This window comes from Acomys minous (genome assembly GCF_964271855.1).
Source record: "Acomys minous genome assembly, chromosome: 9".
In the NCBI taxonomy this organism is placed as follows: Eukaryota; Metazoa; Chordata; class Mammalia; order Rodentia; family Muridae; genus Acomys; species Acomys minous.
Window position 1 is genome coordinate 112,030,556 of NC_140490.1, and position 5,747 is coordinate 112,036,302.

Here is a 5,747-nt window from a genome sequence, read left to right on the forward strand (position 1 = left end):
TGATGTCACATGTGAAGGTGAAATTCACACGGTGATGTCACATGTGAAGGTACACTTCAGCTGTCTCTACTTGAAAAGCAATGCATGGGAAGCCACCAACCTGCTGTAAAACTCAATCTGTACATCTGAATAAGTGACAAGAGGCCACATTTAGTTTGTGTGACGCTGTAACATGAAATTGTCATCTACCAATATCATACTCAAAAACTGCGTAAGCAAGTAGATTTTCTTTTCACAAAAACCTCCATGTCTTAAGTAGGTTTGCAAGCTTGTGCAGGGGTAAATTTATAGCCTGCCTGAGCCACAGGTGGTGGGTTGGATGCCTAGAGGACATCTCCAGAGAGGGAAGGCCCTCCGCTCCCTAAACCTTGTCTCTTCATCTAGCTTTAACCCATATCTTTTGTTTTATTTTTTATGTAATTTAATAATCCAATATAGGTATAAATATAAGCCAGTATTTCCCTGTATTCTGTAAGCCACCATAAAAAAAAAAAAGGCACATTGGGCAGAGGAGACTTCTATTCCAGTGACTATAGAAATGAAAATTGAAGTATAAAGCATAAACTCTCAAGCAAAATTTTTGATGTTTTCTGTTGGAGGTAAAATTGTTAATGAAAGGGGGAAAGAAAAAGGTGGAGTTAACATCGATTGCAGGAGATGCAGACTACTCATTGACAGAGAGAAAATAAGTCATTTGTATCACATTGTTGAAGTGGGCTTAGGTCCGGTAACTTTTTTTTTCTTTTTTTTTTCTTTTTTTAGCTATTTATTTATTTGTTTGTTTAGGAGACAGGATCTCACTATGTAGACTTGGCTAGCAGCAGGCTGGCGTCAAACTCATTGAGATCCATCTGCCTCAGCCCCCTGAGTGCTGGGACTTAAGGTGTGCATCACTGTGCCAGGCTAAGGATGTTATTTTTCTGTTTTTGTTTTGCTTGTTTTATTTTGTGTTGTTGAGACATGGTTTCTTCGTATCTCTGTCTGTCCTGGAACTTGCTACATAGGTGAGGCTGGCCTTAAATGCACATAGATCTATCTGCCTGTGACATAGTTTTTTTGTTTGCTTGTTTGTTTATTTGTTTGTTTTTAATTTAAAATACCTTCTTCAGGCTGGAGAGATGGCTTACAAGTTAAGAGCACTGATGCTCCTCCAGAGGTTCTGAGTTCAATTCCCAGGAACCACCTGGTGGCTCACAACCATCTATAATGAGATGTGATGCCCTCTTCTGGCCTACAGTTGTACATGCAGGCATAGCACTATATACATAATAATAAATAAATCTTTAAAATACTGACTTCATAGTTGAAAAGATCTTTCTCCATATAAAATACAGGTCAGTGGGCAGCTTGACCTGTAGACCTCAGGCACCTTCCTGTACCTGTTATTCTCCCCAGACCCTAAGGTCAGTGGACAGACACACTTCATACACTGGTTATCCTGGGAGAACAGGTCATGGATGAAGAAAATGAGACCTATTACCTCTTGTCCCCAAGAGACCCTCTATTTCTGTTTCATTAGGCCCCAAAGAGGGATTCATGGAAACTCTGACCCCTTGATGGTGTCACTTTATACCTTGTGATGGGCGTATGGCATTGAGGCCAATCTTGTGGGGCTAAGACTTTAATGTGTAGGATATGACTTTGCCCACAGGGTAGACATTACAATAAAACGGAATTATAGGATATCAGGTAAATGAACAACTTCTTGGTGTGTAGGGAAAGTTTCTGGTGTCAGAAGTGTAGAATACTGAATATGAGAGTAGGAAACCCTTGTACTTCATGCCTCGCACAATCTCCAACTGTCATTGACTGCCTCCATTTTACAAAGGTAGGGGTTTTTCTTTTCATTCTTTTTCTTTTATTTTTTCTTTTTTCTTTCTTTTCTTTTCTCTCTTTTTCCTTTCTTTCTTTCTTTTCTTTTGGTTTGTGTTTCAAAATAGGCTTACTCTGTGTAGCCTTGGCTGTCCTGAACTCACTTTGTAGACCAGGTTGGCCTTGGACCCACAACGATCCACCTGCCTCTGCCTCCTGAGTGCTGGGATTACAGGAATAAGCCACCATACTCTGCTTTAAAAGTTACTCTTCTTATTAGAGTAAACACTGAGGTTTGTAATGTTGGAGACACAACGGCACAAATCTAGTTGAGGACATAGCCCAAAAATGTAATAAAAGGAAGTATGTGTTATTAAACAAAAGAGCAGTCCATGAAAGTAAAATAACCAAATGTTCTCATCTGTAAAATGGAAACCACAAGTTCAAGCCTATAGGGTTGAAGAAAATCGCTAATAAGATAATAGAGTTGAAATCAAAAGAAATATGCATCTACTTATGACCACACCCCAGTCAGCCCGGAAGGAGAGCGAAGAACTCAACACAATCCATTGTCCTCTCCCTCCTCAAAACACAGCTACCTTCCTAAAGCATGGTTCTCGGCCCTCTATACAACAAGATGTGTGTTTCTCGCCTATACAGTGTGAGCAGAAATCACACGCACTGCTTCCAGGCTTCAGTTCTAAGGCATTCCCAGTGCTGTCTCCATGTTCTCTCTGCTTCTGGTGATGTGTGGTGTTTGGGTGAGTCTTCGACAGTGCAGGGAAGCCATGTTCCAGCAGCGGATAGTGTACCATAGTGGAAGGCTTACGAGCAGTCATGCGGAGCAAGGCTGGTCTCCTGATCTAGCCACTTCTATGATGGTCACATGACTGAGCTCCTGTAGTGCTGGGTTCCATCCTCATCCACACGTTGATTCAGTGAGCATCTTTACAAGCTTCCGGATGCCAAAAGGAACCTAGTGGATGGTTAGAAAAAGCATATGGCTCAGTGTAGGGGAATTTTAATTCAGACGATGGCTGCTTTGGCATGTTCCAAAGACTTTCTAGGTCTGTGTGATCCAGCTGGAATACAAACAGGCCTTTAATCCCAGGAGACGGGAGACAAGTAGGTTTCTGAGTTCAAGACCAGCGTGGTAAAGAGCAAATCTCAGGCAAAGAAAAGCTTAGGTTTGGGCATGGTGACACACGACTTTAATCCCAGCATCCAGGAGACAGAGGATGCAGACCTCTGAGTTCTGTGCAGGCGGTTCAGCTGAGTCAGTGAGTTGAGAGGCCGTGCAGTGGAGTTGAGTTTGTGGCAGTCTGTGGAATTCAGAGGCAGTTTTTCTGGGACAGTTTCACAGAGAGAGGTTGAAAAGAGAACAAGCTAGACACAGGTGAAGACAGAAGGAGCCAGAGAGTGAGAAGGAGCCACAAGATTAGAACAGATTGCCAAATTAATATGAGACGAAACAGAGCCATTCAGAGAAACCCAGTCTGGGAGGGGGGTGGGCAGGAAGTAAAAAGCCAAAGCAACATAATGCCTACAGAAGTCACTAATCCCACAGCAGTGCTCATCAGGGGGAGTGAATTAGGTAAGATGCCAGATAAAGAATAACCATATATTCAGCAGGGCGGTGGTGGCACACGCCTTTAATCCCAGCACTTGGGAGGCAGAGGCAGGTAGATCGCTGTGAGTTCGAGGCCAACTTGGCCACACCCAGCTGAGTTGGAACATTCTAACAAAGACAAATATAAGGAGGTACATTGCAATGAACATTGGCAAGGGAAGATGTGGGACACACTGTGACACACTACAGCTTCCATGATGACATCTTTTCTGTGCTTTGTTTCTGGTGTTTGCTTGTTTTTATTCGGGGGGGGGGGTGAGAGGGGGGCGCGGACTGGAGGTTGCAGGGGCAAAAGGGGGATATGGCGGGATAGGGAGACGATTGGGACTGGCATGGGTGCATGATATGAAAGTCACAAAGAATCAAAAAAAGGTTTGTTTGTTTTTTTTTTTTTTTAAATATAAGGAGGTACAAGAATGTCAAGAAGCCGGGATCTGTGGTGCAGGTCTGAAATCCCAGCACTTAGGGAGGCAGAAGCAGGCAGATCTCTGTGAGTTCAAGGCCAGCCTGGTCTACAAAGCGAGTCCAGGACAGCCAGAACTGCAGAGAGAAACCCTGTCTCGAGACTAAAACAAAAAACAGAGGCAGGGGGCGGGGTGGGGCGGGGTGGGGTGGGGTGGGGGAGGGGAAGAGACACGGTGTGTGTGTGTGTGTGTGTGTGTGTGTGTGTGTGTGTGTCACTATGTATTCAGGCTACACCACACTACAATTCAAAATCCTCCTATCTTTATCTTGCAAGCGCTGGCTTAACTGGTGTGTGACGTCACACTCCACTTTTCCCCAGAGAACTTTGGTATGCATTCTAGGTACTGATAGTTATCTTGCGGGAAATTGACAGTGGTTCTTTTTTGAGACGGGACCTTAAAGGTTTGACCTTAAGGCTAACCTCCTTAGCCTTGGGCTTCCAGCTCTGGAGGGCGGCTTTTGCAGACGTGTGACCACATACTTGGTATGTGGTGCTGGGGGGCTTGTGGCTTCATGCATGTTAGCCAGGTACTTACCAAAAGAGCCACGTCTACGGGCCCTCCCAACACTGACCAATCTTAAAGAGTGGTTACTCTTTGATTAAAAGAATAATAGCACATAGCCTTTTATACGCACATATTACTTTTTACCGAGTTCTTCCAGGCCTGATTTCACAACAGATAACCAGCTCCTGCCATCTGTCTGTTTTTCCAGTGTCTCCCTGTTATACGATGTGTAGTTGTCTGGAAGACTCCTGTGTAGGCTCATGGGAGAACGGACGTAAAATGTAGATGGTGCCTTAGTATTATAGCCACAGATCGACCCTTCCACCTTAACGGGTGTGTGGAAGGTCACTCCACACTTGGAGCACAACTGTTTAATTTGTAAATCTCTGAGTTGTGGGCCACACTCACACTCTGGAAGATTTAAAACTTGATACCAGCATGGGCTACACAGTGTGGCCCTGCCTTAAATACAAAACCAAGAAGCACCAAACACAAAGAATTAACAGGTGATTCCTAGTCAATTAAAAAACAGCAGCCAGGCCCGGGCATGGAGGCCCAGGCCTTTAGTCCTAGCACCCAGGAAGGAGGCAGAGGCAGGGGGATCTCTGTGATTTTGAGGCCAGCTTGGTCTACAAAGTGAGTCCAGGACAGCTAGGGCTCTGTTACATAAATAAACCCCGTCCTGAAAAACCAAAAAATAAAAAATAAAAATAAATGAAAAATAAAAATATCTTCAAGGTTTCACAAGCTTAGGTGTTTTATATAGACTCTACTTTTTCAGTGAGATGAAAAAAATAGATACACGGATTATTTTCATTATATAAAGCACTTTAAAGAATAACCGAAATACGCTCTTTTCCTGCATCAAATGAACTAAAGCAGAAATGAAGGACTACATATCAGGTAAACACGATGCAGAACAATCTACAAGGCTCAGGCAGAGGCACCCTGAGTTAGGAGCAACATCTGCAGGAGGAGCCGCCGTGGTGGTTCTTAGCTAGGGTGGGGAAATGGTTTCAGAGGAGAGGAGGAGGTTAAGAGTTGCAGAATTAGGCCTGGACGCGGATGGGAATCCGAGCCGAGATACTGCAGTCCTGAGTCTAGAGGACAAGGAGAACCAGGGTCTGGACGTATGGGGTCGGGATTGCCACCCCAAGCTCAGGGGAGAGTAGAGATGGCGCGGTGCGCAGCAAGCGGAGGACCGCCTCTGGCGGGAAGCCTAGGGCGCCGGGGAAGAAGGACGGCTCTGTTACCAGGCAACGCGGCCCGGGGCCCGCCTCCTGCTCCCGTTGCTAGGCAACGCCGAGGCCAGGAGGAGGGCGGGGGGAGCGGCC